Source organism: Puma concolor, chromosome E4 (assembly GCF_028749965.1).
Source record: "Puma concolor isolate L17-30 chromosome E4, mPumCon1.1.hap2, whole genome shotgun sequence".
Lineage (NCBI taxonomy): Eukaryota > Metazoa > Chordata > Mammalia > Carnivora > Felidae > Puma > Puma concolor.
In genome coordinates, this window is record NC_141683.1 from 18,374,186 (window position 1) to 18,384,260 (window position 10,075).

Below are 10,075 nucleotides of genomic sequence, written 5' to 3' on the forward strand. Positions count from 1 at the left end.
TAATAACATATAGAGATACAATTAATTTTCCCTAATTACCTTGTTTCTTGAGACCTTGCTAAACTCATTGACCTTGCTACTAGATCATTATAGATCTGTTAGGAGTTTTCTAGATAGACAGTCATGATAATTGCAAATATATATATGATTTCTTTTATTTTCCCACCTTTTGGCAGTTTTTTCTTTTTTCTTATTTTTGTCAAGGAATAACTGACATGCAACATTATATTAGTTTCAAGTGTACAATATAATTATCTGACATTTGTATACATTGCAAAATGATCACCACAATAGTCTAGTTAACATCTGTCATCATACATAGTTACAATATTTTTTCTTGGGATAAGGACTTTTAAGAGCTACTCCCTTAGCAACTTTCAAATATGCAACACAATATTCTTAACTATAGTTACTATGTTGTATATGACATAAACGTAACTGGAAGTCTGCACTTTATTTTTTCCTTTTCTTGGCCTTATTGCAGTGTTGAATTCTGAATAAATACGTTAAAAGCAGAATTCCTTGTACTGTTTCAGACGTCAAGGGAACAACAACAAAAAAACCATTTAGGTAAACATGAATGCTTGCTGCCTTGTGTTTTGTTTAGTTTTTGCACATACACTTAAATATTTCTGCATCTCTAAAGACAAAAATATGTCTTTTCTTAGTCTCTTAATCTGGTTTTCTGTTATTGTGCTAGCAAATTGACCCAGGCTTCACCTTAAAACAACACAATTTTGTGTTAAAACAACACATTTTTATTTTCTTATTGTCCTGGCAGTTGAAAGTCTGAACTGGATCTCACTGTGTTAAAACCAAAGTGTATTCAGGCCTTTTTCCTCCTGGCAGCTCTATTGTTTCTTTGTACCTCCCAGCTTTTACAGACTACTTTTATTAACTTGGCTCTTGGCCTTTTTCTCCATCTTTAAAAGCAGCAACTGATTGAGTCTTTCTTATGCTGTATACTCTGACATTCTTATTCTGTAGTTACATCTCCCTTACTTCTTTCTTATAAGGATACTTGTTTTTAAATTTAGGGGACACGTGGATAATTCAGTATAATCTTCCCATCTCATGATGCCTCACTTAATCACATCTGCAAAATTTCTTTGACCATATAAGTAAACATATTCACAGATTCTATGGATTCGGAAACTTATTTTTGGTGGGAAATTCAGCCTATCATACAATAAGCCAACCTTGCATTCCTGGGAAAAATGGTACTTGGTCATGACGAATTTTGCATCTTGGATATTATTGACTTGTTATACTATAAAGTCAAAGTAAGGACTTTTTTGTCTATGTTCATGAAGGATATTAGTCTATAGTTTCTTTTGTTGTAATGACCATCTTGTTTTAGTATTAGGATAATGTTGTCCTTATATAAATGAGTTAAGGACTATTCCATCCCTTTCTAATTTCTGGAACCGTTTTTGTAGAGTAACTATTATTTCTTAATATATATTTGCTAAAATTCAGGACTATAAAAAAATATAGTATGGAGTGTCTGGGTGGCTCAGTCAGTTGAGCATCAACTCTAGATTTTAGCTCAGCTCATGATCCCAAGGTCATGGGATCGAACCCAAGTCAGGCTCTGTACTGAGCACAGAGCCTGCTTGAGATTCTCTTTCTCTCCCTCTACCCTTCTCCCTTACTCATGCTCGCTCTCTCACAAATAAAAATAAAAATAAATAAATAGTATAGTACATGACCAGGTATGGATTGTACTAGGAATGCAGAATTTATTCATTATTCAAAATTCAGTCAAACAATGAAAATCACTATTTTAGACAGAGAAAAACTTTTATTTCAATAGACAGATGCAGTAAAATCACTTTAAAATTCAATACCTATTCATAATCATAGAAAAAAACCTTAGCCAATTAGAAATTAAAAAGAACATTCTCAAAAGGTGAGTGGGTAAAAATATTGTATATTATACAATGGAATAAGTCTGCTTCTCACAAAAACATTGATTTTTCAAAAGCATTGTGTTGAGTGTAAAAGCATATATAAACAATATATGCTGCATAATTCTATTTATATGAAGCTGATGGATAAGCAAAATCTGATGGAAATGAAAACAATATTAGTCTCTGGAAGATGGTAACTTGAAGGGAACATGATTAAACTTTCTGAGGAAGGAGCATGTTCTATATCTTGATTGTATTTTTGCTTACAGACTTGTTTAAATTTGCCAAAATTCATCAAATTTTACACTGACAGTTACTGTAATAAATTTAGCTGAATAAAAGAAAATTAGCATGTAAATAAGAGTTGACAAACAAAAAATAACAGCAACTATCTGTGTGAAATGTTGTCCTATCTACCAGCATGTTAGATGTAACACAGATTAAATTTTCAACTGTTCTTATAGCATGCATTAGTATTTCTCATGTGCATGCATTTATATCATGCATTTATAAGTGAACTTCTTAAAATGCAATTAAAGGATGAAATAAATCTATTTTATACAGATCACCAGTAGCTCTTTTTGTTATAGAGATATTAAGAAAGGAGAAGAGCTCTAATAAGAACATCTTGTTCCCATTTTCTCTAATATGCAGCTCTGTTATAAATAGGTTTCCACAGAAACACCTACTGCTTATCCAAGTTTGAGCCAAGAAAATCTCAAATGTAATTTTTTTTTAAATGCAACTGAAACATTGTGATTGAAAAGTTTTCTTTCATCAATTTTTTTTCAATGTTCTTTTAATTTATCCAATTCCTCTGAATCTTCACTAACAGTATCTGTATTTTGGGAAGGCTCCCCAGTGTTCAGTTCTCTCAAATCTTACTTTTTTATTCTCTTAACTTCATACCTCAACTAAATCTTTAAAATGGCCTTTTAAGTACAGTGTCATTTTGCCCTGACATATATTCTGATGAAAGTATTGTGATCCTAAACTGAATTGTACTAAAAGCATTTCTATACTAAGCTGCTGAATTTCCCTGTTGCTTTTTCAACAATTTTGCTGTTATTGTTAATTAGTTGAAAAGGAACATAGATATGTGTGTGATTGGTCTTATCTAAGTCTTAGTTTTTTTATTCATGAGATATTATATGACAAGTAATTCAACATGTTCTACCTAATAATATAAAATGGAATAATATCATAGGAGTTGCAGGCACATTATTATCCACACAATTTTACCAATTAGAAACTTGAAAATAACATAAACATCTCCCTCACCAGTTCCCAAATTCAGTTAGCCACAAAGATTGCTTAATTCTATGTCCTAGATCTTTCTAATAGCCATCAGATCATTGAGATATACTTGAGTTCTAATTATCTCTGTCTTTGTGTTTAATGTCTTCAAATCAAATCCAAACTTTTCATATCTCCCCATAGCCTTCTACTATACAACAAATTTCCCTGCATCCTCAAAGTCTTTGGTGATTGTTTCTTTTTATTTTCCTTTAACTGAATCACTTTGCCGCTAAGTTGCTCAAATGATAATTAGGAACTAATAATCTTGTAGAGCTAGAGCAGATTGTAACGTGATTTACTGTTATAATAACAGTAGGTATGGAAAGAGTCTGCTGGTAATTAACAGATGTTGATAACATATATGAAAGCCTAACAAGTCAGGTTCTTTTGCAAAGTGTCAGACTGATGACTTGCTAATTGGAGAAAGAGTATTAATCCAATGACTTGTGTACTATGTGAAACATTTAAATACGCTATTTAGGTATGGCTAGCTTTTGTCTGTAAAACTGCAAACATCCAGCTTTAAAAAACGTGTATATATAACTTATAGTGTTCAGAGTCTTTATTTAAAAATGAATAGACTAGGGGTGCCTGGGTGGCTCGGTCGGTTAAGCGTCCAACTTCGGCTCAGGTCATGATCTCACGGTTCGTGGGTTCAAGGCCCACGTCGGGCTCTATGCTGACAGCTCAAAGCCTGGAGCCTGTTTCAGATTCTGTGTCTCCCTCTTTCTCTGCCCCTCCCCTGCTCATGCTCTGTCTCTCTCTGTCTCAAAAATAAATAAACATTAAAAAATTTTAAAAAAAATAAATAAAAATGAATAGACTAACTACTGTGTTATATTACTCTACAGTATTCTATGTGTATTACTTTATAGTACTTACAAGCAACATAATTTTTTTAATGGCAGTTGAAGAATGACTATTGCACGGTCTCGTAGATACAAGGTTGTAAGTTCCTTTATTATTTTTTTTGATAAATACAAAAAATACAAAATAGCTACTTCAACTTCAGTCTATCAATATAAGGCAACTATATAAAGCAATTCAGAAAGAGAGACAGAGAGAGAGATAGCACACCCAACGTGTGCTTTTAGAGAGGAAATTAAAAAAAAAAACACATCTACCTATCCCATCACAGCCCCTATCTTCAATTCACAGTCTTTTTGTTTGGTTAATGCTTTGTGAAAAATAGTGGGAGTGAACAAAAAATAGCATCTCTAAGAAGTGCATTACATCTGTCTCTGGCTAAGAGTTCTAACGTGTTCCCTAGAAGCCAGTGGTTCCCAAACCGGCCTGCCCCGTGCTGTTGCTTGCTAAGCTGTCCTGAAAATAGAAATGCTCATCCTGGTTCCAGAAAAATTAAATCACCAATAATGTTGGTGATGATATATTGATAATTTTAAAGCTTCACAAATTATTCTACTGTGTATCCAGGATGAGAAAACTGGTCTACAATATCCTTCCCTCCCTTCTCCCTGCCCTTTAGGACAATAGCTACTGCTCATGGGACTCTTCCCTAATCTGATTTATTTGAAACTGACTTACATGAAACATATTGATTTTTTTTCTTCAAAGGCCTGATCATAAGACTAGAAGTTTAATTATTTGTAGCTCAGTTACTACATCAGTCTTATGCAGACAGAGTTCGGTAAGGAAACAAATACTTCAGCTAAGTCATGTTGGCCTATAGGAAGCTGTTTTGATCTATCCTATATTTTGAACAAACTGTGAACACAATTTAATATCACACATATTATTACTTTCCTCCCCCAGCCCTCAAGGAAAGGAAATCATAATATAGTCTGTCAAAATTCTTTTCGATCACACTGATAATTATGCTAACTTTTCTTATGTTCAGGGTGAAATAATCACAGATAAATCATTAAAAAGTTTGCATAAGATAATTTCTAATTTAAAATAGGAATGATACTAATCATACTCACTAATATAGAAACCTATATTAAATTATACCATATTTTAAGGATATATATTTTAATTAAAATAGCTCTGAACTTTTGATACTGCCTATTAAAACAATCCACCTGGGGGCACCTGTGTGGCTCAGTAGGTTGGACGTCCAACTTTGGCTCAGGCCTGATCTCATGTGTTGGCTGGTGAGTTTGAGCCCCACGTCAGGCTCTGTGCTGACAGCTTGGAGCCTGGAGCCTGCTTCAAATTCTGTGTCTCCCTCTCTCTCTGCCCCTCCCCTGCTCAGGCTCTGTCTCTTTCTCTCAAAAATAAATAAACATTAACAAAATTTGAAAAATAATAAACAATACACCTGGTATCTGACTTTATCAAGTAATGGAAGTTATCAAAGCCATCCATGTAGCAATCTTTAAGTTCTTATAAAGCCACTTATTCATAATTAATTTTTGTAATTATTTTCCTTATATCTTTTTCCTCCTTATTCTCCTTATTTTCTCTCTATATTCCTCCAGCTATTCAGGAAAGATAATTAACATCATTCTCTGTTCTAGGCATTAGACTTATAATAGGGCTTTTCTCATGATGATAGCTGCCCACAGATTCAACCATGTAAGGCAAAAAAAATGTTATTTTCATAATTTGGTAGGTATATTAAAAGAGAAAAGGTTAGGGGCGCCTGGGTGGCGCAGTCGGTTAAGCGTCCGACTTCAGCCAGGTCACGATCTCGCGGTTCGTGAGTTCGAGCCCCGCGTCAGGCTCTGGGCTGATGGCTCGGAGCCTGGAGCCTGTTTCCGATTCTGTGTCTCCCTCTCTCTCTGCCCCTCCCCCGTTCATGCTCTGTCTCTCTCTGTCCCAAAAATAAATAAAAAAAAAAAAAAAAGAGAGAGAAAAGGTTAGTGCATTATGGTATGATAGGATGAGATTGGCAAGAAAGTTTGAGGATGTTGGGAAGGCCTATCTGCTGAACCAACCTTGAGCTACATCTTTAATGATAAATAGGCATTCAGATTTTATTTTTAAAAAATTTTTTTTCAATATATGAAATTTATCGTCAAATTGGTTTCCATTCAACACCCAGTGCTCATCCCAAAAGGTGCCCTCCTCAATACCCATCACCCACCCTCCCCTCCCTCCCACCCCCCCATCAACCCTCAGTTTGTTTTCAGTTTTTAAGAGTCTCTTATGCTTTGGCTCTCTTCCACTCTAACTTCTTTTTTTTTTTCCTTCCCCTCCCCCATGGGGTTTCTGTTAAGTTTCTCAGGATCCACATAAGAGTGAAACCATATGGTATCTGTCTTTCTCTGTGTGGCTTATTTCACTTAGCATCACACTCTCCAGTTCCATCCACGTTGCTACAAAGGGCCATGTTTCGTTCTTTCTCATTGCCATGTAGTACTCCATTGTGTATATAAACCACAGTTTCTTTACCCATTCATCAGTTGATGGACATTTAGGCTCTTTCCATAATTTGGCTATCGCTGAGAGTGCTGCTATAAACATTGGGGTACAAGTGCCCTTATGCAACAGTACTCCTGTATCCCTTGGGTCAATTCCTAGCAGTGCTATTGCTGGGTCATAGGGTAGGTCTATTTTTAATTTTCTGAGGAATCTCCACACTGTTTTCCAGAGTGGCTGCACCAGTTTGCATTCCCACCAACAGTGCAAGAGGGTTCCCGTTTCTCCACATCCTCTCCAGCATCTATAGTCTCCTGATTTGTTCATTTTGGCCACTCTGGCATGAGGCGATATCTGAGTGTGGTTTTGATTTGTATTTCCCTGATAAGGAGCGACGTTGAGCATGTTTGGCATTCAGATTTTAGTAGTTGATGACATGTACCAGTTTTCACAACTTGGAAAAACAACTATTACAGAAATATCTATTAGGATTATGGCAATAATAGGAGCCTCCAGGTTAAGAAGTTTCTTATGTATAATTGATAGAGTACTTAAAAATTATTCTACAGTAAAATATTTTGGTGTAGTACAATAAGCTTTTAATGTGTATTAACTATCAAGCACAGCAACAGGCACATGAAAAGATGTTCTGCATTATTAATCATCAGAGAAATGGTGATTGATATCACTTCATGCCTGCCAGAATGGTTATTATCAGAAAGACAAGAAGTAACAAAGGTGGGCCAGAATGTGGATAAAAGAGAATCTTCATACACTGTTGGTAGAAGGTAAATTGGTGCAACCACTGGAAACAGGTTAGAAATTCAACAAAATAAAAATAATAAAAAGAGATAATAAAAATATGATTCAACAATTCCACTTCTGAGTGTGTCTACCTGAAGAAAAGAAAAACAGAAATATGAAAAGATATATGCACCCCTGTGTTTATTGCCTTGTTTATAATAGCCAAGATATGACCACAACTTAGATGTCCGTTGATAGCTGAATGGACAAAGAAGATGTAGTATGTACCATAAAAAAAGAGCAAAGTTTTGCTATTTGTGAAAACATGGGTGGACCGTGAAGGTATTTTGCAAAGTGAAATAATTCAACAGAGAAAGACATATACCACATGATGTTAGCTCCAAATGAAATCTAAAAAACAAAACAAACAAAACAAAATAAAATTCAGAATCATAAATACATAGAACAGAGTAGGTTGCCAGAGAGGATGGAAGTTGAGGGGGGCTGATGGATAAACGGGATCAAGAGATACAAACTTAAAGTCATAAAATAAATAAATCAGGGGGATGAAATGTACAGCATGGGGAATACAGTCATAAAATTGTATTAACTTCGTATGGTGATGGAGTGTAACTGGACGTATTGTGGTGTTTGGTTTGCAAAGCATACAAATATTGAATCACTACATGGTATACCTGAAATAATATAATGTACACCAATCACACTTCAATTTTTTTAAACGGGGGGGGGGGGGGTAAAAACATGGGTTTTGAAGATCGCAATTGAAGGAAATGGAAAGGAAATTGTATTTTTGAGTTTTTAGTATATAGCCTACACTTTTAAACACAATATCTCCTTTTTATTTTCTAAATGCTTTTCTAATGTGTACTATTGAATCCATTTTACAGATGTGGAAGCAGAGCATATGTGAAGTTCGAAAACTTGGCAAATCACAAAGGGATGTCTGATTTAGACCCAAATCTTTTTCTTCTAAACCAGATTTTGTTTGCCTGTTTTCCTTCTTATCTCTAAAATCACTCAGGATGCCGAAAGCAGCAGATATTTTCACACAGTCTGTGTTTGTCAGTTGAGGACACATATTTCTCTTACATACTTTACACTTTTAAATTGTTCTTATTAGAAAAAGGGATAGATGCTATGTTGCCTGTGAAGTTTCATTTTCACATTTGTCTGGGCTGAAAGAAGACCGACTAGTGACAGAGCAAAAGAGAGGGAAAGAGTGACAGAGCACAGGCAGTGAGGAATGTGATTAGGATAATTTCATCAAGAGATTTTAAGAGGTCAAATATTTTGGCAATTATCATAGCAATTTCCAAAGCAGCTCTAAGTGCCCTTTTATGAAAACATATTTGAGCCACAGTTAGAGAGAATATTCATCTCCAGGAGAGGATATCTGAGGAAATTGCATTAGGAGATAGCTTCTGGGTTGGAAGTATGCTGAAATAAGAATCAATTTGAAGTTGTCTCTCTTAAGTCTATTACTACATAAAATTTGCACATATGCAAACCAAAAAGAGATTATGTTGGTTTTTTTTTTTTTTTTTAATAATTCCTTACCTTTGGTAAAATGTAAGAACAAGAGTTCCTAGGGGCTCATGGATACATCAATAAATGTGATCCTTATTGAATAAAATGATACCTTCTTATAAGTGAAGAAAATCAATAGAAAGAAATTTATTAAAATACTAAGTGTAGAGGCACCTGGGTGGCTCAGGTGGTTAAGTTTCCAACTCTTGATTTCAGCTCAGGTCATGATCTCATGGTTTGTGAGATTGAGCCCCAAATTGGGCTCTGTGCTGACAGTGTGGAGACTGCTTGGGATTCTCTCTCTCTCTCTCTCTCTCTCTCTGCCCCATTCCCTGTGCTCTCTCTCTCAAAATAAATTAATAAACACTTAAAAAATACTAAGTGTGGGCAACAACTCTGACTGGTAGAATGACAGGTGATCCTCCTTTCTTCTTTATATTTTTCTGTATTGCTCAAAACTTTGCCCTGACCATTATTTGTGGTGGTGTTTTTAGTACAGTTCATAACTGTAACAGGAGCTGAAAAAAAAAAAAAAAAAAAAACTCAAGCTTCACGCTCCTCAAACTGTACCATGCCAGAGCAGACCACATGGGAATTCTAGCACAGTCATTTCACTCTCACAAATTAGATGTTTTTCTTTCTAGAAATCTGGGTTTTCCCACTAGTGATTACCCATTATTTATCAAAACATGCATGTTGATAACTCGTCCTTTCCCAGAGATGTTTCCCCAAATACATTCTTCCCCAGAGTGTCCCCCCTCTCATCATATGCTATCCTGCAGTACAAATGGTTTTTTTCTTAGTGCATCAGGCTAGCTCTGAGGTTGGCATCCTCGATTCTGTCTACAATCATCTGATATTCCCTACTCTTTAGCAACATGAACTATTTCAATCACACAAATTTCAATGTAGATTCTCCCTGACTTTCCACTTCTTTGTTAGTTGCTTCCTCTATGTGTCCCTACATTATATTGTCCTTCTCTGGTGACAGTACTCACTGTATTTTGAAAAAAATTTTAAGGTTAGTGTCTCCTCTAACCAGATTTCCATGAAAAGTTCTATAAGTGTGTACACTATTCATCCATCCAATGTGTCTTTGTACGTATATATACACATACATATGTATGTGTGTGTGTAAATATGTATATATATATAGATAGATGATAGGCAGATAGATAGATAGATAGATAGATAGATATAGGATAAGTAGTTTAATGAGTTATCAGAAAACTTTCAATTGTTACCAT